This window comes from Geotrypetes seraphini, chromosome 14, assembly GCF_902459505.1.
Source record: "Geotrypetes seraphini chromosome 14, aGeoSer1.1, whole genome shotgun sequence".
NCBI classification, from domain to species: domain Eukaryota; kingdom Metazoa; phylum Chordata; class Amphibia; order Gymnophiona; family Dermophiidae; genus Geotrypetes; species Geotrypetes seraphini.
The window spans coordinates 4,956,225-4,980,426 of NC_047097.1; the positions used below are offsets into that span (position 1 = coordinate 4,956,225).

The window sequence follows — 24,202 nt, forward strand, 5'->3', positions numbered from 1 at the left end:
TCATTCAAAATACGGCCAAACTCATACATAGGTCAAGAAAATATGATCACGTCATCCCTTTACTCCACGAAGCATACTGGCTTCCCATTTCACATTGAACATACAAAATTCTTCTACTTGTCTTTAAGATTAAACAAACTCTCCATCCTTTCTCGATAAACTCCTTATTCCCTATGCCCCATCATGTGTCTTACAATCCAACAATCAAAAGTTACTTAATATCCCATCCATAAGAGATATTCTACACGCGCAACACTGTTTTCTCTGCCACAGCCCCTTCCCTATGGCATGCTCTACCATCAGATATCAGACTTGAAGAATCCCTTGACAAATTCAGATGCAAATTAAAGGCCTTCCTACTCAGGAATGCCTACCAGCCATGAAAACAAAAAAAGAGGGAACAGAGTAATAATCACGAACCGCTTTTAAGAAGTGCTATTCCCTTCCTATTGTTATTACTATCCCTTTTTTTACCTCCCTTTTAATTTATTTTATCTCAATGTACTTTACCTATTCTTACCCACGGGCCCCTTTGTTACCATATGTCTTTGTCCAATACGTCCTTGATATTTTAACTTTGAATGCCTCCCATTTCTTTCTTTTTTTAAGTTTAGTATTGTAAACCATCTAGGTAACCTTTGATAGATGGTATATCGAATATGTAATAAACTTGGAAACTTGGACAAAGTACCCCATGAAAGACTTCTAAGGAAAGTCATGGGATAGGAGGTAATATCCTATTATGGATTAAGAATTGGTTGAAAGTCAGAAAACAGAGAATAGGTTTAAATGGTCAATATTCTCAATGGAGAAGGGTAAATAGTGGGGTTCGTTAATCAAAAACAATATATTTTTTTAAGAAGATATGGGGTCCATTGGCTTTATTCGTTGATTCACTTTAGGAATTTTTATTTTTCTGATTTTATCACTACACATCCGGATGGGTGGGAGTTAACTGAAGATAATTTCTATGTATATCAAATTTTTGTTTTATTTGGTATTATTTTTAATTGACAAACACGAACTGATATGTTCTATGAAATTACTTCTGTAATAATTGTCAAATTAACAATTATTATTCACTATTTTAGTTTATGTACTTTATATTATTATTATTTGATAAGAAGGGTGGGTGGGTAAAACAATATTTTTTATAATTAATTGTATGAATTGGTGTATTCTATGAAAATAGTTCTGTAATAATTGTTCTATAACAAATGTAAACTGTAGTTTATAAAATAATAACATTTTTACAAAAAACCCAAAAACAAATGTAAACTAGTTTATAAAATAATAAAATTTTTACCAAAAAAAATAAAAAACCCCAATATATATAGGATAAAGAGAGATCAATTGTAAACTCGCAAAAATACCTCTCTTGTTAAATTTTCATATTCTCAATTGGAAACAGTGATGAAGTTTTCTCTTATTAGGCTTTATCTCTAACGATACACTAAAGTGTATCGTTAGAGATAAAGCCTAATAAGAGAAAAGTTATAAATAGTAGGGTTCCCCAGAGGTCTGTGTTGGGACCGCTGCTTGTTAACATATTTATCAATGATCTAGAGATGGGTATAAGTAGAGAAATAATTAAATTTGCTGATGACACAAAGTTCTTAAATCTAAAGAGGATTGTGAAAAATTGCAAGAGGTCCTTATGAGACTGGGAGACTGGACAACAAAATGGCAGATGACATTTAATGTAAGCAAGAGGAGCCCAAATTATAGCTACATGATGCTGGGTTCTATGGGCTAGATTCACTAACCTGCCCGATCCGTGGCAGGTCGACCAATTCACATCGGGTCCATATTCAAATGGGGGCAATCGGAGGAATGCCTCCCACCGACAACACAGATTGCTAGAGAGCGATCTTGACGCATGCGCAGACCATCTTCTTTGCCTGTCGATGGTCTGCGCATGCTCTCTCCACACAAAGGAGGGGGGGGGCAATCAGAATAAAAAAAATTGTACCGAATTTAGCACCTCGGTTGTTTAAAAGGTGCCAGACTGCAAATGAAAGAAGAACATAAGATAATTTTCTTCAAATCTGAATAAAATGCAATAATGCATACATCGCTAAAGATCCCAGGGACCGAATGCCACAACATACTCAGCTTGTACCACTGTACTTATAGGGGGGGCATCCAGTAGTCTGAACCTCTTTGGGACCCTGAACATATTTTTTATTTTATAAAAGTTATATGTTTAAAATTGTATATTTTTTCTGTACTCAAATAAACAATGTGAAAAAGATGATTGTCAGGAGTCTTAATCGAACTCTACTTGGGAAATTTTATTCTTCCGAGCTCTACCATTCTTCCTACATCCTAAGAACGAGGGGGGGGAAGGAATTTCCTCTGGCCTCGCTCTGGGGTATTGTATATGTATTTCTGAGTTTTAAAGTCGGGTTTTTATTTCTTTAAACTGGCACCAGTGGTGGTGTCAGGAGAGGACACTGCCCCGACTCTCCTGCTCTCTGCCACCTTCCCTGCAGTACGACCTCGTGGCTTTAACCCACAGGGTTAAAGCAGGGCTGCACTGCGGCGTGTTCTGGAACATGCCGTAGTGCAGCCCTGCTTTAAACCCGCGGGCTCGCACTACAGGGAAGGGCGGCAGAGATCGTCGAGGTGGCAGAGAGCAGGGGGAACCTCAAGCAAGAGGGTTTTGTAGGTTTCCTTTCATATCAGTTTGGATTTCTAGGCGGCAAGGAGTAGGAGAGTCGGCAGAGACATGAGCAACTGGTCCTCAGCAGTCGCTTATTTTTGGATCGTCCAGCCCAATTGGTGTTCCCTTTTCTTTTTAGTGAATCACTGCCTTCCTGTGTTGCATGCCATTTTCTCTCATTTGCATGCGTGGATCGGAATCAGATCGGGAGGAAGGTTAGTGAATCGGGTCCGGGTCACAAAGGTGTTGCGACTTGATCGGTGGGCTTAGTGAATCTAGCCCTATGTTAGGTGTTACTGCTCAGGAAAAGGATCTAGGTGTCATTGTTGAGGATATGTTAAAACTCTCAGCTCGGCAGTGGCTAAGAAAGCAAATAAAATGTTATCAGAACAGGAATGGAAAACAAAGATGAAAATGTTATAATGCTCTTGTATTGCTCTATGGTACAGCCGCACTTCGAATACTGTGTGTAGTTCTGGTTGCTGCTGTATCTCAAAAAAGATATCGCGGAATTAGAAAAGGTACAGAGAAGGGCGATGAAAATAATAAAAGAGATGGGACGACTTTCCTATGAGGAAAGGCTAAAACAGCTAAATGTCTTCAGCTTGGAGAAGAGATGGCTCAGGGAGATATGACAGAGGTCTGTAAAATAATGACTGGAGTGGAAAGGGTAGATGTGAATCGCTTGTTCACCCTTTACAAAAATACTAGGACTAGGAGGCATGCAATGAAGCTACTAAGTAGATTTTTTAAAAACTGGGATAAAATATTTCTTCACACAACATGTAATTAAACTCTGGAATTCACTGCAAGAGAATGTGGTAAAATCAGTTAGTTTAGCAGGGTTTAAAAAAGGTTTGGATCATTTCCTAAAAGAGAAGTCCATAGGCCATTATTGAGATGGCTTGGGGAAATCCACTGCTTGTTCCTAGGATAAGCAGCATAAAATCTGTTTTACTACTTGGGATCTAGCTAGGGACTTGGGACCTGGGTTGGCCACTGTTGGAAATAGGATACTGGGCTGATGGACCTTCGGTCTGTCCCAGTATGGCACCTCTTATGTTCTTATGTACAGTGAAACATTTTTTCAAAAAAAATATCAGAAAAACACACATATGGGGTATTTACGAGTACACAGATCACATGCGAGTGCTAGATATTTAAAATGCCACACAGACAGCTAGGTTACCTCTTTACATTTGAATTTCGTTTTTGTTTTTTTGTTTCAGAGCAGAGGTACACTGTCTTAGGACACCTCTTCCCCCAATATGCCTCAGGATCCTCTAGAGCAGAAATACTTATCTCTGATCCTCAAGGACCACAAAAGAGGTCTGATTTTCTAGGGCTTGTAGTCTAAATCTCATGAATAATCCCGACACATATTTTCCCACCGGTCTGTATCTCTCCCCTCCATCCCCCCCCCCCCATACACACACACAAAGGCTGAAATGGATCTCCCTAATCTGGTAGGTCCAGACTCTCGCTTCAGGAACAGTTCCAGGACTAGGGCTTCAAACAGAATGGACTGGCCGGAGTGCCTGCATCATCTCCTTGCCACTCACGGTCGCACAATACTAGCAAATTACTATAGAGACAAGCTGTTACAGCACTGCAATTACTGAGCTAAAATAACGTGTAGAAATACAACTTTATTCCAGCATACATTATAGGTGCAACGTCTCTCACAAAGTTGACCGATGTGGGTTTATACACTGAGCGCAGTTATACACAAACAGTGCAATGTCTCAGCTTTCTAGCTCTGCTCCATGGAGTACTCCTGAACTGCTTTCCTGGACAGAGTCCTATCATTGCTAAAAGACAAACCCCTCTCAAACAGTGGAGAGCAGCCGTGGCCTTTCTTAGAACCACAGCATGCCCAGAACTTACCAAACTTGCCTCCTGCACGTCTCTCTCCACACAAAGCCAGGGCTCTGCTGGTACCAGCTAACGCTTGTTTTCAGTCAGTTATTACCTCGGATAGCTTCCTGGCATTCCTCCATTCCTCTCCCTTCCGGATCTTTCACACTTCAAACGGATCTTCCCTTACGTCTCCTCATTTTTAACCTTACATCGCAGGGACCAAATACACCAAACATTCTCTTGCGCACAATTGCCCCTCTCCATTCTCCTCCTCAAATTGTACATACTGTTTCTTCTTCACCAATTTACACATTTTCACTAATATATATACACACATAGTTTAAATTAGCAACACACAAGGGGAAACACAATATCTTAAAATAACCATGTAGTGGGGCCTATGTAAATATATTCTTCCCAGTTCTCCCAGCTGTTCATGAAAACAAGAGGATCAGAGGCAACATGGATCACAAGCCCTCGATCAAAATGTAAATGCATATTTTAACTGAACCACAGATAAGTGTAGTGAACAAATTGATTGCAAACAACTAAAATCTATCCACACAATCAATATACAAAGCTGCATAAATTAACCACCTTACAAAGCTGGTTTGTGCAAGCAAATGCACACTTAAGCAATAAAAAAACAGACTTATCCCCCCCTTTTACTAAGCTGTGGTAGAGGTTTCTACCACGACCCATGCGCACTAAATGCTCCCATGCTGCTGCAAAGTAGAATTCCTATGAGCATCAGAGCATTTAGGGCTCTGGGCTGTGGTAGAAACCTCTACTGCAGCTTAGTAAAAGGCGACCTTATTTTGCTCTTTTTCCTGGGGGGGATAATTTTAAAAGCCATTTATAGACGTAAAACAGCAATTTATACCCAGACAAGATTATGGAAAAAGGAGTGTGGTTGCGATGTTGGTCCATTTTAAAGGCTGATAATGTTAAAAAAAAAAAAAAAAGAATAGAATGATGGTGTATTTTTTGACTAGCTTTTGAGTTTGGTTAGTGCAATTAAAAAAAGTTATTTTGTATTATATTTTACTTATGGATTATTATAAAACCGTCTGTAAAAAGTGCAGGTGAATGCATGTGCATAATGCCGTATAGAGAATACTTTTATCCATGACGAGCTTAGGAATTCCTGGAGGGGGGAATAGGAATGGGGCTTGGACTTACACTCATATGTTTGGAATTTTCTATGTATGTGCGTAAATTTCTAAGACATTATGCATCCTATCCAACAAGTGTAAATGACGCCTGTATATTTCCATGAGGTAATTAGCAGAGGGAATGTACATCCCCTTAGAAAACTGGTATAACCATAGGCAACAGAATGAGGTGGGCCACAGGTACCATGGCCCAACCAATATTTGCCGAATACAGCATCAGCAATTAGAGAGTGTTTGGAGCAGCACTGGATGTTGGTTTTTCTCTCCAACCAGATCGATGTCCACTGATCTAGGGTGTAGTTTGCTGGACTCCAAGAGTTGTTTATTCCAGCTGCCCTCCATGAGAATCCCAAATGCCCTCAGGCAAGAGTAGCTGCCCTCCATGGGGTTTTTATGTTCACTTCCTTTCTTTTTTAAGTGAGGAGGAAGACAAAGAGGAAAGCAACTCTGATGTGGGCAGCGGAGTGGGGTAGGGACCGGGCACCACCAGGTGTATCCAGAGTAGGAACTCCAAGAAACCTACAATCCCCAAGCTCACTAAATTTAATAATAAAATAGGAGATGAGCATATGATGAGACCAGGAGCTGGAGAGAGACCATCCATCCACCTGCTGAAGACAGAGAATACTGGCTAAACAGTGAGCTTACCATCCTATATATGACAGAGCTCACTTTTGGTATTCTCTATCTCTGCCTGCTGGTGGATGTTCAGAACCTATGTGTCTCTGGATTCATCTGCTCCTGAAATGCTGGTGCTCATGATTGGAGATTTTAGAAAAAGAATGGTTCGGGGCAGGGAGGCTGGAGCTAGGTTACATACTAGAAGAATCTCAACTGGGCAGACTGGATGGGTCAATTCCAACTTTTTCTGTCATCGACCGTGTGACTTTTTCATCTTAAATCATTCTTTTCTGAATAGTGTAAGAACACCAACAGTCACTACAGGTTCCTAGGGCCCTTGTGTACATCATAACAGGTTGTCACATGTTACCCTGTTCACTGCCTTCCTGGCTTGCAGCTACTGCTGGCTCAGATTTACAGTCTAGGGAAATGTGCAAGGAGAAGGCTTGGAGCATAAAGAGAGCAGCTACTTTAGTCATGGCAATGCCTGAGCAAACAAACACAGTAGGACAAGCAAGCTCCATGGCACTAAAGCTATAAAAAAAGGCAGGAAGGGCATTTTATAGGTATATTTGTAGGGGGAGGGGAAGAGAACCAACAACTCCTGCAGCTAAACTATCATGTTTCTAGATTACTGGCTTTATAATTATATCATTCAGCTTATGGAGCAAAGCACATTCATCATACGGATATCTGTAGCAGTAAACCCTTCCCAAGGAGTGCAAGGCTGGAAGAAGCACTCAAAAACCCTTTTGCTTCACTGGCAGTAGGACAGCGATACTTCTCCCATTTCCTAAATCTGAAAACACGCAGACACTTTTCTAAAAGAAACAGCACACTTTGATTTCTCCCAGTATGCCCAGATTGTCTCCCTTCCCTGCTAGGCTGTGACAAAATCTTAAATTATTGCAGAATTATTGCTTCTCACCTTTGCCTGGAGGCACACCTAGCCAGTCAGCTTATCAGGTCCACCGCCATGACTATGTATGAGATTGATCTGCATATCTAGGAGCCAGCTCTGTGGTGGCCAGTGATAGCAAGCTCCTTTACTGTGTCCAAGGAGAGGTAACTTGTATTGTATGTGGTAGCCCAATCATTTTGAAATACTGGCACTATGTTTGATTATAAGGAGTCAATATATCTGCAACCCCTGAAAACCCAAAGTTGCCACTAGGAGAGGTTTGAGAATCACCACTAGACCAGTGATTCCCAACCCTGTCCTGGAGGAACACCAGGCCAATCGGGTTTTCAGGCTAGCCCTAATGAATATGCATGAGAGAGATTTGCATATGATGGAAGTGATAGGCATGCAAATTTGCTTCATGCATATTCATTAGGGCTAGCCTGAAACCCCGATTGGCCTGGTGTTCCTCCAGGACAGGGTTGGGAACCACTGCACTAGACTATCCAAAACCCTCTCTCAATACCCCTCATCACATTGATAAAGGCAGCATTGCTTGGCGGGACTCTGTAAAAGGGAAACAAAGCCTGGCCTATATTGTACAACCGAAAATGTACCCAGAATACATATTGTCTCTGAATATAACTGGCCTTAGGTTACAACTGAAAAGGCAGGAGTTAAATCCCTTCTCTGATGGGTGCTTTTCCCTGTCAATAATTCTTGTGACAGAACCCTTGTAATTCAAGCACTTTCCACTGCTACTCCCACAAGCTGTCAAAGTACATTTTCTCTACTTACAGCTAATTACATACGAACCACAGTTATTTAAAAAAATGAATAAATAAAAAAGGGAGAGGAAGAAAGAGTATGTTTTTCCTTCTGCTGCCTTGTTCACAATAAAATGACATTCTGCCCTAAGCTTATGGACTGTTGCTTTAAAACACAGGCACCAGGTTAAAATCCTGATTAACAAGCTCATTCTTTCATTAACCCATGCTAATGTTTCTACTCAGACCAACAAAAGTCTCCATTCTTTAAAAACAAACTGCACATCGCCAGCACCACATCTTTGAACCAGTCCCATGGAAGCAGACTCCACCATCAACAATGTAAAAACTGTAGGGTGGTGGAGCTGGAGGCATGGGGGGGGGGGGGGGGGGGAGGAGAAAGGGGCACAGACAAAAAAAAAAAAAAAACCACCCAAATCCCTCAATACATTTTGTGATGACTGTAAGAGAAGCCTTACCTAAGGATTTCATGAGACTAGTACCAAAAGCAAAGTCTGCATTTAAATTGAGCTGAAGATTATACTCCACACGCTAGAGCCCCGGGGTTGTAATACGTCCCCTGTATCAGGCTAAGACTGCAAAGCTAAAGCACATTTAATAGCAGGCTGGCATCTTGCCAAGCGACGGAAGACAAAGAGAGCAGCGGGCATTCTGGTAGAGCTGCCATGAAGGGCTCTGATCCTTCACGGATGCATCCAAGTCCAATTTTCAGATTACCCATAATGAATATTCACAAGATTTATTTTTTTTTTTGTATACAATGGCTTTAGCTTATTGGATTTGAGGTTATCCAGAGCGAGTCGGCAACACTAGATAACCACAGGAAGATGTCCTTAGTTCACACTGCCACCAAACAGCTCTTGGGATCATCCCTGCTTTTACAGTAGCTCAATTTTTTATTTTTTTTTACATTAATTTCCTAGGATTTCCCACTTAGGAGCCAATGTAATGAAATGCAGTTTTTATTGTTTTAGGATCTTGCCAGGTACTTGTGATGTTTCCAGCATATTCCAGGATATTGGGCTTGATAGACTTTCAGTCTGTCCCAGTAAAGCAATGTTTTTATGTTCTTAGGCTTAGCACACAACTCAGCGCAGTTTCCAGGCACTATTGTATAAACTGTCATGGCTGCCCTAAGAGAAGTTTAGCACCCAAGACACCCCTGCACAAAGAACTGCCTAAATCAGAACACTGCCTACTTAAAATTTCAATGGTTAAAAAAGATATTAGCCGATAAACCGTGATGCAAAGAGGAACACAGAAGAGCAAAAGTTGCACAAGGTTTTGAATGGCTGGGGCTTTAGCACACATTCTGAAGAGAGGTATAAAACTAGCTTATTCTTTTGCAGAGTTAGGGTTTTGTGCCAGTTTCTTCTCTTTTGTTAAAGTGCGACAGAGCCACAACTATTTTCTTGATTTAAACTAAACTAAACCTTAAGTTTCTATACCGCATCATCTCCATAAAGATAGAGCTCGACACGGTTTACAGGTAATTCAATAAATGAGGGAAGGACATAATAAGAAATTAGAGGTTATGAAGAGGATAGCTAGCTTTACATTTTAAATAGATAGCTTTACGTTTTGGAGAAAAGCCTGGTTTTCAGATGCTTTTGGAATAATTGGAATGAGCCTAGATTCAGCAGTGGGGCAGGGAGGTTATTCCAAAGCTCAGTGAATTTGAAGAAAAGGGATTTCCCTAATTTAACTGCATACATAACATCTTTCAACGAGGGAAAAGATAATCTGAGTTTGTGGGCAGATTTGGTAGTGTCAGGACTCGAAGAATTCCAGGATAGTGGGATTAGGGGAGGAAGAATGCCATGTAGGATCTTGAAAATTAGGCAGGTACATTTAAAGTGAATCCTAGAAATCACTGGAAGCCAGTGAAATTTTGACAGAAGTGGGGAAACATGATCGAATTTGCTTTTTGCGAAGATCAACCTAGCCGCAGTGTTCTGGATCCGCTGAAGTCTTTACTGAATTAGCATTTTAAAAACAGGCCAGGAGATGAGAAACTGAGGTGAACAGGAATGCAAGGTTAAGGGGAAGGATGGACAATGTGATTGACTGCAGAAATCTATATATCACAGATATATACAGCTAGGGGCAGTAGTGTAGTAAGGGGGGGTAGGGTGGTGGCATCTCATCCTCTCCACCCACCCACCTCTTGAAATCTTCTCTGGCTATGAGTAGCACCTCCTCCCCTGCTACTTGCACCAGCCTTGGCTCTCCTACCGATGTCACTTCCTGGTGGCGGGGAACCAGGAAGTAACATCAGAGAGAGAACCAAGGATGGTGAGAGTAGAAGGGAGGAGGTGCTACTCATAGCCAGAGAAGATTTCAAGAGGTGGGTGGGTGGGTGGAGGCACAAGCAGGGGAGGCATTCTGCTCAGCGGTGCAGAGCGCCACCACCCAGGTGCCTCCTTCCCTCGTTACACCACTGGCTAGAGGTAAATTCTCAAAGAGTCAGCAAAAATTAGGGACTGGGATGATGCATGCTAAGGTGAATTCTATAGCAGCAGCTGTGTGTATAACTGCCATTACAGAATACTACCATAAGTCTATATTTGCATGCCTAACTTTCTTGAATTCAGACACAGTCTCTGTTTCCACCACCTCTTCTAGGAGACTGTTCCATGCATCTACCACCCTTTCTGTAAAAAAGTATTTCCTCAGATTACTCCTGAGTCTATCACCACTTACATCAGCTCAATAGCTGGCATAAATACTGTTTAAATGTAGGCAGTTATGCACATAAATGATTGCATTCTATAACCTGTGCACCTAACTACCAGACATGCCTCCAAATCACCCATGCCCCTCCCAGGTCTATGTTGCCCTTGAAGCTTCATACCTGAAATATGAGCTCGCAACTCATAGAATAGTGCCAAAGGCTAGATTCACTAAACTCACCGATCTGGGCGATCCGTGTCCAAGTCTTGCCGGGCGACCGATTCACTACGCCTCCTCATGCAAATTAATGCAATCAGAGACATGCCCCACAGCGCCCCCCTCGGATTGCTGCAGAGCGATCCAGACGCATGTGCAAACCAACTTCTTTGCCTGTAGATGTGGTCTGCGCATACAGTGGCTCTCCGAACAAGCGAGGTCAAAATAGGAGTGGGGGGGGGGGGCTTTACTGAAACAGAGCACGTTTGAACAGAAAACATTGCAGCCAGGAACAGAACACGCTTTTAACCCACAGATTAAAACCGCGGGCTTGCACTGCAAGGAAAGGCGGCAGAGAGCAGGAGAGTTGGCAGAGCTTACCTTCTTGTGCTTTTTGCACAAGGGAGATATTTTTAAAATGTTTTGTTTCAGGGCAGCAGGACAGTCGGCAAGAACATGAGCCACTGGTCCTCAGCAGTAGCTTCTTTTTGGATCGGCCAGCCCAATCAGTGTTCCTTTGTTGGTTTAGTGAATTGCTGCCTTCTTTACTTTGAATGCAATTTCCCCTCATTTGCATGTGCGGATCGGATCAGGTATGGATCGGATCGGGCAGAAGGTTTGTGAATCAGGTAGGGGTCACAAACTGGTTGCAAACTGGTCGGGACACAATTGGTGAGCTTAGTGAATCTAGCCCTTGGAGTAGTTAAGCGTATAACTGCTAACTAGTACTAATTATAGCCAACAATTGGCAGTCAATTATTGAATTAAGCTAGGCACACAACAGATTTTATTCTATAACTTGTGCATACAAATTTGTGGCTAGTCAGAAACTTGAATGCAAAAGTTTACAAAATTAGGGGGCTAATGCATGTATATGTGCATACGTGTCTCCAGGTCTCAGAGCAATTTCTGCATAAAATATTGATTCTGCTAACACAGAACTAGAACACGTGCACTAGAATTGTAGGCATGCTTCCACAGTGACTGCCGTGCTCTCTGTGTTTGCCACACACTTTTTGCATATATTGTTTACTGTTTCAGGTATAAATTTATTAGTATTTTTTAGGTGAAATCTGTTTTTTTATTAAGCAACAAACTACAACAAGTACAAACATCGGGCAAAAAGTCAAATATAGAAGACATGGCTCCCCTCCCCAAGAGGACTGGACTCATGTCCTCTCAGGTTACAAAGCGCCCCACCCCCCATATCTCCCCCAAAAGCAGACCCCCTCCAGAACCCCACACCCCAAACCCCCCGTCCCCCAGATCAGACAGGCAGAATGGAATACAACTGCAGTCTATTCAAGATACGACTACGAACCCGGGGAGACAAACTGTCCAAATAGGGAGTCCAAATATGAACAAAGTCTCTGCTCCGTCGACGAGAGGAAGAAGCCAGCATGGCCTCCCAGCCTAGAAGGTCATGTAATTTATTCCTCCAGTACCAGAAGGAGGGAGGAACATCTGCCAGCCAGAAATTCAATATACACTTTTTCCCAAAAATATAACATTTGCTCAAAAACAGTTTCTCCGTAGAGAAATAAATAAAAATGAGCGAACAACATATGATATGCAGAGACAGGAACAGAAACCCGTAGGAGACCCTGAAGAAAGGAAGCCAAGGCCCCCCAAAAGCTCTGAATACTCTCACAATCCCAAAGACCATGAAAGTAAGAGTTCACCTCCGCATGACAGGTGAGACAGTATTGGGTGTCAACACATCCCATATGGTAGGCCCGGCTCTGGGAGGCATACGCTCTCAACAAGGTCCTGAAGTGGCACTCTCGAAGCTCCGCACTATGCACCAAAGTAGGGATACTGCGAATAGCCCGAAGCAAAAAACCCACCCCCGAACTCCCACCCCAAATCCTTCTGCCACACTTCAGCACACGGCTTATCATATCTGCCTCTTAAGTGGAATAGGCCTGGCACCATGCACCTTCATTCACATCACCCTGTCCCTGCTCACTTCTAGTCTAGGCATGACCCTTCACTACAGCATCTGTGAACGTTTCCTCAAAAAAGCCCGGTAGTTCAAGGAGCAAAAACCAAGCTCAGGAATCAAACCTGGATCTCGCACAGAACCGATTCGTACATTTGCTCCTAAAATGGCAGGTGGTAGGGTATTCAATGTGTGCAGTTTTGCTTCACTCGGCAACAAGGAAAGAACAAATTCTCCTAAGAGCTAACTAACCTGGTTCCAGTGTCTTGGGACAATCTACAAAGCAGGCAAGAAACAGACAATATTACATGGGTGAAACAGCTCAGTATGAAATCAAGAAATTCAGAATAGTTTTTCAGGGAGACACAATGACTCCAACTTTATTTTCACTAACCTTTAACACAGCCGTTCTCTACACCCATTTCAAACTAATCCATGCCATTGCGCATACAAAAAAAATCTTCCAAAAACTTACTCTACAACCTTCAAAAAACTCACAAACTGTAGCTAGCCAGTAACTAAACTCTACAGTTCATGCTTCTTTTAAACACCAGCTGTGGCTTTTAAAAATATTGCTGGATATTAAATGCTAGGTACTGTTCGGACAGCAGTGCTGAATACCCAGGTAGGCCATGACCTGCTTAAGTATCAGACAAAGGCAATATCCAACAAAGGACATCAGTTTTTCTGTCTTCAGCTATCTGGTGTTGAATACTGCTACTATTCAAATAATTTTCCCTCATTACACCGCACATTACCCAGATAGTGTCACTAAAAATCATTACAGAGTGCCCTGGCACTATCTTGGTATTGTCACTGAAAAATCGATGGATGGTCCTGGTCAAGGGTACCCAGAGTGCTTTTGAATGCCTCTTGGGCGACTGTCCCTCTCAGCCAAGCCTAATTATGGTGCTACTTGATTCCTAAAATGCCATAGTTTCCCAAGGAGGTGAGGACATGTTCTGAATCCCTGCCATCCATTTCCCATCACCAGTAAATGGCTGGACAAGGTAGGCCGCAGCGTTCCTCATGCACTAAGCGCCAAACGTACACAACAAATAATGTAATTCTGTGTTAACGTGTGATGGACAGAAAGCTAACCTACCGCACTCCAAAAGCACAGGGCTGTATTTAACAGAGAAGACTTTAGCCCCAGTCAGATAGAGGAACCAGTCTGAAGGCAAGGCGACCTCTAATGAGACTGAATCATCGCACAGAAGAATCGCCACTTAATGTTCTTTAAGCCATATAATACAAGATGGGATAGAAAAGACAAAACAGAGCAGGGCACATTCTTTATACCCAGTGCAGTATAACACAGCGAGACACCCAGACTGAGTTTGGAAGACGGACGGATCTAACCAGTCTGCTAATGCTTTCCAGTCTTAATGGTAAAGCATGAAAAACTGGGGATTTATGACTCCCAGGAAGCATTCAACTGGTTAAATCGAATGGCCAACAGTGGCTCGGAACAACACGGCTTGGAAAGTTTAAATCAGCTTCTTTGCCTTTTAGGTAGAGTATCAGAGGCTTGGACTCTTGAAACACCTCCATATCTGGAGATATTCAGTCTCAAGCGTTTGCAGACATAGCCATGCAGCTCTTTTATGCTATAATGTAGTGCCCTCTTTCAGCCAGACTTATTGATCACCACAGCACTTCAGACAGGCTTCAGCTGCACAAGGGAATCTCAGCCATCCATGTGCCGAAGAGCAACCTACAGCCCGAGGCCTGCCCAAACGAGAAGCACGGAAGGGATCTTGACAACACAGAGGCATCACAGGAATTCTGCCAAACCCACAAGGTACCCTGATATTTATACAAATGAGATTTGTCCCATGATTTGTCCTGTGATATAGTGTGTATCCTCCAAATTTCAAAGATTAGAGCAAGAGTTCTCAGACCAATTTTAGGACACACCAGCCAGTCAGGTCTCACAATGAATACATATGAGAGATACGTCTGCAAGGAGACAGTGTATGCAAGCTTCTCTCATGCATATTCATTGTGGATATCCTGAAAACCTGACTGGCTAGGAATGTCCCAAAGTCTAGGCTGAGAATCACTGGATTAGAGGCTTAAAGGATTTCCCTTATATACACCAAGCTTTCCTCTGGGGCAATGTCTCCAAATGGGTTAGGTTTTGCACATACCATGACAGCAATGAACCTAAATCCTAAGTCAGGGTATGTGTAATATAATCTCAATATCTCAGATTTATGGTTTACAATCTCCATAGTACTTGCCTCATGTCCAAGACAGCTTGTACTTCTAATGTTCATAATCACAATACATTATATATCTACTTTTCATCTTCACCGCTTACCAGATTTTAGTCTTAATTTTTTTCACCAGTTTCTTTCATTTCTCTCACATCTAGTGCAAGGGAAACAATGAAAGGGAAAGGTGAGGAGACTTGACATGTTAGGACATGCCGCCTTTATTTTTCTCTTTCCAACATAATGAATCCTTGGAAAGGAATTGTATATCAAGGAATTGAAAAAAAAAAAAAATTCTTCATCTAGATGAGGGCAAAGGAAAAATTGTGTCTTACCTGATAATTTTCTTTTCTTTGGTCAGTGTCATTATTCTAAATCAGCAAGTGTTCTCTCTTCCTACCAGCAGATGGAGGTAGAGAAAACTGAATTCCACCAGTGACAACACCGGTTATATAATTTGTGATACTCTCCGGAACAATCCAATATTTTTCTATATCTTCCAAGCAGGTTGTGTGGTAGTTCTCTATCCCTGACCTAGCTCCCCCTCTCTGCTGACCACAGCCACACAGGGTGGTTGAGCCCTAAGCCTAACAACTGCTCCCAAGTCACAGACTCAGGACAGTACCTGTTTGAGCTCAGAGTTTGGCTCTGCAGCACCCAATTGCACTCCTTGGTGTCACTGGATGAGGCTTTGACTTGAAAAAAATGTTCATCTGGATGAAGACAAAATAACTTTCTAAAACTTTAAGAGAATGGGTCCAAATTTGAAAGGCAGGTGAAGAGACAGATTTCAAAAATAAGCCAACCAGACCTGGGGGTTGCAGAGGCAAAGCCCCATTCCCCACAAAAAGAGCCACCTAATGCATTTCTGTGGGAGAAGCCGGTCCAGCAGCTGCAACATACAAATATTGTTGCTATGTATCATAGTGGTTCTCGAACTGCACATTTCAGACTGCCCTCTATTCTCATTTTTCTTGGTCACAGACATACACCCAAGCAAAACAGATCCATGCATTAGGTATGTACAAGTAGATATGTATAAGCAAGTAGACTGATTATATATTATAGGCAGAAATAAGAAAGAGGATTGGTTTAACAGGGCTGTATTGAGAACCAGCTCAGAAAACACTAACTGTATTGTAACACCTTTACAAAAGCAGAAGTACTGATTGAGGTTTAATAATGTATAATAATAACAACTTTATTTTTACATACCGCAATACCACAAACAGTTCAGAGCGGTTTACAGAGGACGAGACTATATACAGACAGCGATATTACACAAAACTTTCGAAATTACATTAGCATGTTAAGAGTAATCAGATTTATCTGGAAATGTTTTAGAAATACATCAAAGCAGAAATGGAGTCAAAGAAATTTATCAAAGAGATAAGTTTTGATTGACTTCCTAAAAGTTTGATAAGAAAGTACGTTAAACAATTATTCCATTTGCCTGCTTGGAATGATAATGTTCTATCAAGGAATCTCTTGAATTGATTACGGTTTACTAATGTCTGTATTGAAACCATCTCAAGAAACACAAACTCTGTATTGTAACACCTTTACAGAAGCTCATATAAACTGCTCTGAATTGACTCCCCCAGTCATTAACAGCGGTATAGAATCTTCCAATAAACAATAGGCACACCTACACATATCCACATATATGCATGCACTAACACAAAGTGAAGGGTCAGAAATAATTCCACGAGGCATGCTCTGAGGGGCCGATTCTACAAACAGCGTATTAAGTTAGGCAGCAGTAGATGAAACAGTGCTGTAATTGACTGTGTCATTTAAAACTAATTAAAAAGTTGTTTTTTTAAAAAAAAAGGTAGTCGCCTGCAAGCGCCTTCAAAGATAGGCATTCAGTTCTCATCCATAGAGGTGCCTACAGGCACCTATGTCAAAGGCAGGCCTTATTTACACCAGAAGTCGATGCAAGTGTCTCTATGGAAGTGATTCTTGTTGAAAGTGGGTGCCAGAAATGTAGATCTGTAAAACTCTGGCCTACATTTCTGGCACCTACTCTGGAGATGCCCGCTATTCTGTAAATGGTGCTGTCATGTGACTGACACGCAAACAGCACTACTTTTCTGGGCAGCCGCCAACTGCGGCATTGTTTACAGAATCCAGCCCTGAATGCTTTCCACAACACCATCTTCCCTTCTGTTACATCCCTTTTTCTGCTGGGCTACTCTAGTGATTCATCCATATATTTCTCCTCTTCTTCCATTCTCTGCTTCTATAAATAATCATTCCTGTATCCTCAGCTCATTAACCCAGGGAAAATCTTTTGGCTCCTCTCTTTTCATCTGCACATATCCAACAGATTGCTAAAACCTATTGATTCTAACTCCATAAAATCACCAAAATCTGTCCCTACCTTTCTGAACACATTACCAAAAATCCCTTATCCACATTCTCAATTCCCATTCAGACTACTGCAACTTCCTCCTTACAGTTTAGTGGGGCACCTGTATCTCTCCTATAATATCTCTCCTCTTCCATCTGATCAAAAGTCTGTTGCATGACTTATCTTCCGCCAGTGTCGCTACATTCACATAACCCCTTCTTAAGCTGCTCCATTGGTTCCCTATCTGTTTTTGTAAACAGGTGAACTCTTACTGACTGCACCAGGGTGGGGCCTGAGGTGCTGATTGGTGCAGTTTAAGGCCTCTCCTGTAGGTGGGGCCTTAGACATCTAGGCTAATCAGAGCTTTAGGTCCCTCCACGGATGCAACCGGGGAGAGGCCTAAGACGCTGACTGGCCCAGACGCCTAAGGCCCCTTCTATGCTGTGAAACCTAATGATTGAATTGTATAGCTTCCTTAATGTTTGCTATATACAGCAACACCTACTCAATGAACTGGTCACTAAATGTACTGCCACCCAGTGATAAGAAAGGAAAGTGATGTCTAATGCCTTGTTACACAGGCACTGTAAAATCCTTTGGCATTTGTTGACAGCGACATCTAATGACTAGATATATTATCACACACAGTTTTATTTTATTATTCTTTCCAGAGCATCACTCTATTCAACTCATCTCACCTCCTCCTCTCCAAGAGCGCGCACACACAGGCAACACAGACAAAAGCACATACAAGCAGAAACATGCATAGGGGTTGCCATGTTGTGCATGCTTTAACTGTTTCAAATTGTCTCTAGTACAAAAGACGAAGTATGTAAGAGTTTTGTTGTTTTTTGTTTTTTTACAACTGCATCATTTAGAGAATTTTCTAGAAAAACACTTCTACTTAACTCCATGTGGGAAAAAAAACTCTTCAAAGATGGTACATAGGTTATTTGCCATTAAACAGGCCACAATATGAAGCAACCAATGCTGTTAAAGTCTACACACAAAAACCTACAGAGAGTTGGCTGGCTCTAGTCAACTCTCATGACCTCTCCCTTGGCTGAGAAGAAATAGACCTGTTGTGTCCTACAGAGCCATAGCATTTTCCAAGCAGGTCCAGACGAACAGTTACTCACACAATAATATAACAGAAATCCAAAAGAGGAGACAGCAGCTACTGTGATTTTATTTTTTTTAACTGTCTTAACAGAAACTCCTCCTCCTCCTCTTCCCTCTAGCTTTTCGCAGAGAGCGAGACAGCACACCAGGTCTACAATGGAAAGCAGCAGCTGCTCAGAGGCTACAGGCATGTACAGTGGGGGTCCATTATCAATAGCCTCTTTCCCTTCCCCAGCACTAACAAGAATACAAGAACATTATTTTTCTATGCCTCGACATGTCCTCACCCACGAGAGTCGCTCCAGTTATAAGAACACTGCCCGCATAGAGAAGAATGTAACTCCCACCCCCTACCACATATTCTTACATAAAGGGGTATGGACTCTCTCCAGCAGCCACTATCACTGTTGCTGCTGCAGAGAATATCAAAGGCATGTCAAGGGGCTTTTCATGTAAGCAGCTCTTAACGAGAGGGAGGAGAAGAGGGCACAGGCATGCACGCGCGTGCATGCACACACACACACGCATAAAATGAGATTTCCATCGATTGAAACAGGTGCCTTGGAAATGAGGCTGCAGAGCAAAGGCTTCAGCCCTGGCAGGTTATATTTCACAGCTCAACCCAAGCGCATCGACACACACAGCCAGTTTACACAACACATCACATGAAATACTGTATATACTCGAATATAAGTTGATCCAAATATAAACCGAGACCCCCATTTTTCCCCCCATAAAAGGAAGAAAAATGGTTGACTCAAATATAAGATGGAGGCTTAATATTCAAGTGCCCTGCCAGGATCTGCACCCAGCACCCCTCCATCACTGCCCATCTCCCTCCCTCCTGATGCCTTGCAGGGCTCCACCAGGCTTGCCGCAGGACCTGTTGGTCCAGTGGTGAGCCGGGAAATGAGGGATCCCCTGTCCCAGTCAAATCCAAAAAATACGCTGCGCAACCCCCCCCCCCCCCCAACTCCTCAGCAGCCTCGTGCTGGGCGGGAAAGGAGGAACCCCTTCTGAACTTGATGCCACACCTCCTTCCTACCTCCCCCACCTACCTTTCAGGTCTCTAGGTAGCCAACTGGTGCACTGAGCAGGAGCAATCTTCCTGCCCTCCTGCTCCATTTGAGCCAGCGTCCTTGAATGGAGCAGAGGGCAGGAAGATCACTCCTGCTCCGTGCACTGGCTGGCTACCAGGGACCTGAAAGGTACGTGGGGGAGGTGGGAGGGAGGTGTGATTGTCAAGTTCAGCAGGCACAGGAGGCAGAAGGGTGCACACAGGGGGAGGGGGAGGGTTTTGGATTCATCCGGGACGGGAGACAAGGGGATCCCTCATTTTCTGGATCAGCAGGTCTTGCGGCTGGCCCTGTGGAGGCCTGCAACATATAAGCAGAGATCCCCATTTTGGGGCCTTTTTTGGGCCCAAAAATCTCAGCTTATATTAAAGTATGTACGGTACATCCAAGCACAGCTAAGCTGTGCCAACCCAAGCTCCTGTGTTCCCCAGAACACCAGAAGGGGAAAAGTGGAAATGGGAGGGGGCAGTTTTACAACAAAGGGACTCGGACAGGGCTCTCACTAGACTAGAACCAGGGATAAAAACGTGACATTGTACCATATGTCCTATATTCTGTAATCAGCTTTCCTGGATTGCTTATTTGTTTTCATGTCTTTACTAGATTGTAAGCTCTTTTGAGCAGGGACTGTCTCTTCTATGTTTTGATGTACAGCACTGCACATGTCTAGTAGTGTTATAGAAATGATTAGTAGGAGTACTATGTCAAACATTTGAGAAGGAGGGAGAGTTGATTGGTTTTTTTTTTTTTGTTTGTTTTTAACTTACACCATTCTAGTAAAATGCAGAAAAATGGAAGAAACCCTTTGCCCCAAACTCATAACCAAAAAGTGTCCAGTGTAGCAAATGTATAACTGTTCTCCCTTCTCCTCCACCTGGTCATGATTTCAACGGTTTAACACAAACCACTTGACATCTGCAAGAGGAAATCTACCCTCAACAGCCATTTCAAGTAATGCTCTCCTCTCCCATTCCAGAGCCCTGTTACATTTCAGAGTCTTTCTTCATACTGTACATTATCTTTCAATATTTCAAACTACTTTGCTCCCCTACACATAAAAATGGTAAAGAGATGTCTTCTGGCAGGTTACAGAGATATTATCACTTAAAGCCTTGTAAATGCTTTGAAGAAAATTGCACTTTTTTTTTCCTCTGAAGGGCTGACACCATTCAGAAACCCTGAAGGAGGAACCCTCAGGCAGGCATACAATAGACCCAAAGGCAAGCATACCGGGTAGAGAATGACACGAGGATAAATTTGTCCCCCGTCCCCATAGGAACTCAATTTCCCCGTCCCATCCCCATGAGTTTTTTTCTCTGTCCCTGCCCCATTTCTGTAAGCTCTGCCTTAACTGCACAAGCCTCGAACACATATGATTTTAAAGTGTTTGAGGCTTGTGCAGATGAGGACGGAGCTTGCAGGCATGGGGCAGGGACAAGAAAAGAAAAGAACTCGTGGGGACGGGAAAATGAGTTCCCGCGGGGACGGGGAAAAATTTGTCCCCATGTCATTCTCTAATACCGGGTTCTAGAAAGATCCAAGGTCTCAGCCGCAACAATGCAGAAGAGAGAGGGATAAAAAAACAAACCAACCAAAAACCAGAGAGGAAAACCAAATATTTGTGAATGAACGCACATGGCTCCATAACAGAGCAGTTCTGATTCATCGTGAACACTCCCCTGCCCCCCACCCCCTGAAATCAATCCATTTGGACACATTACTTGGAAAGAATTAGAAAAGGAGAACCATTTCTCAAGGGAATCGATGATTCAGCACAGCAGTAAGAAAAGTCATTACGAGCTAACATCCATTCGCCAGCCCATGTGAAATGAGCTGTGGTCTGAGCTCAGCTCCCAACGGGCCCATGGCCATATCAGTAAAGCCACCGTCACAATTAACACTAAATGACAATTGACTGCCCATTGTAGCAAAGTTGTCAAAAACGGAATTAAAGAGGAAAGAGAACTAGTGTCTCTCCCCCCCCCCTCAACCATTAGAGGTGGTCCCTCTCTCCACTAAATACTCACAAGGCAGAGCCAGAAGGATGTCAAGCCACACCAAATAGTCTCAGCATAATGAGAACATTTTCACAGAATGGCCAAATATAAGCGAGCTCTGGTACAGGCTATCATGCATGTTCCAGCAAAAGCACATGCAACGGTGAAATAGGAGACAGGGGCTTAGTGCCAGGATCCTAAGTAAAGATTCTCATCAGTAATTCAAGGGCAGATGCTAGATAATCGGTAGCAGATTTATAGTTGAATGGCACGGAACTCAATTTCCCCCATCCCGTTCCCGTGAGCTTTGGCTGAGGCTTGTGCAGATGAGGACAGAGCAGGCAGGAATTGGGCAGGGGCAGGAAAAGAACTCACGGGGATGGGACGGGGAAAATGAGCTCCTGCGGGGACGGGGAAAAATTTGTCCCCGTGTCATTCTTTAATTTATACCCCTGGATGTCCTTAGGCATGAAGAAAGCTGACTGATTTTGCCTTAGGCATATTAGGGGTTAGCCTAGAACACCAAGGTTTTGGGATCAGCAAAAAGTAGGAAACCTCTATGTTTACTGGCATAGGGAAGAGGGTGGCGCAGTGTGGCTCAGTGGTTAAAGCTATAGCCTCAGCACCCTGGGGTTGTGGGTTCAAACCCACACTGCTCCTTGTGACCCTAGGCAAGTCACTTAATCCCCCCATTGCCCTAGATATATAAGATAGATTGTGAGCCCACCGAGACAGGCAGGGAAAAATGCTTGAGTACCTGAATAAGTTCATGTAAACTGTTCTGAGCTCTCTTGGGAGAACGGTATAGAAAATTGAATGACTAAATAATAAATTGATATCATGTCCTATCTTGGTGCAGCCGTCCATGTTTAAGCCAGGGCAAACATTTTTCTAACTTGCTGAAAATCAGCCACGTCAGCCCATGAGTTTTTAAAAGTGCTTGCAATGCTGGCACTGGGCTGGTGGTAGAGCTCATTCCCCCAGCTGCCTTGGCTCAATGGGCCTGCTTCAGGCCAGCTTTGGCCCCTCCCCCCCAGCACAAGTAAGATAGCGCCATAAAGAAATGGGAGATGGAACAAGAACATTTCCTTGTAGAGCACAATGCCACGGAAGTGACCAGAACCTGCAGCACCAAACCTCCCTCCATCTTGTCAATGACCCCGTCTCAGAGAGCAGTTGCTGGCGGGGACAAAATTGGGACAGCAAGACAATAGGGTATGGATACCACCTCAGACTAGCTTTTTATTACTGTCAGCTCATGAAGGTGGCATGAAGAAAGGAATGAACGTGGGGGGAGAAAGGAAAAGGGATTGGACTTATATACCACCTTTTTGTAGTTATACAACCACACTCAAAGTGGCTTACATACAGTACTTCAAGCATTTTCCCTATCTGTCCTGGTGAGCTCACAATCTAATCTAAAGTACCTGGGGCAGTGGAGGATTAAGTGACTTGCCCAGGGTCACAGGGTTTGAACCCGCAACCTCAGGGTGCTGAGGCTGTAGCTCTAAGGGACAGAGTGTAAAGGGGGGAGAGAGAGAATGAGGGAATGTGGGAAGGGAAGTGGAGGGACACAACAAGATGGACTGTGCATGCAACCATTTGCTTGAAGTGCTGCTATCACCGTGGGGCTCAGGTTCCCTTTTGCCATTATTAATAGATGCAACAGGGGAGAAGTGCTAAGTGGAATGAGAGAGGACACAAGCTCTGCCAGAGCTGCTGCCACCAGAGGTGTAACAATGGGTGAGAGGGAGAAGTCGTTTCCTCTAACATCCTTGACCTGGCCCAAAGTCTCAGAAGTTACAAAGAACCTCCCTGTCCTGTTTATTAGCAAATTGGATTATTAACTAGCCAACAACATCAAAGAATTACAGGGACCCAAGGGATGTCACTAACTACACAACATACGAACGAATACACTTACCAAAATATGAAAATCAGGCATACAATACTGACAGTCTGAGTTAAACTCAATTGCTGGCCTCCAAAGACTGCAGGAAACCTGCAAGTCATTTGCTGACCTCTTTGCACGTTTTTGAAGCCAGCCAAATTGAGCTCTTCAGTCTGTGCTAGGATAAAGCCAACATGTATATCAGATACCAGAGGACAGACCAGACAAGGCCTTTAATTCTCCTCACCCTCACTCAGTAAACAAGAGGAGCGCCAAAACATTAAAACAAAACCACCAGTACTTGCATCTGGAATGAGGTATTCCCTGCTGCGGCTGATGAAATGACTGAAACATCTAACCATGCAGCATCTGCGGAGGCTTGGGAAACCACAGGGAGAGAGCACACAATACGGCAGAGAGCAAAAGGCAGAGCTCCAAGGCACAGGCAGCCTTTCAGCAGCTCCACAGGAAGCTGCAGCTAGGCCAAATTGTGTGTCGATCTAGCCTGGCAAATGCCAGCACCTACTTCAAGGAGGGTAATACACGGTTCCCCCCATTCTTTGTTCCCATTAATGCAGAACCAGACCCACACATTTTCAGGTCCCCTCCCCCCCCCCCATAGCTGGCACCACTACATACAGGCACACTCTGTATACACTGGAGACTGTGACGTCAGTCACTAAAAAGAAAGCAGGTGCTG

General features: G+C 43.2%; 1 protein-coding gene across 4 annotated transcripts in view; it reads right to left on the reverse strand.

The window, feature by feature from the left end:
- Nucleotides 1-24,202, reverse strand: part of ZNF609 (zinc finger protein 609) — a 333,270-nt gene that overhangs the window by 184,633 nt on the left and 124,435 nt on the right. The window lies entirely within an intron of this gene.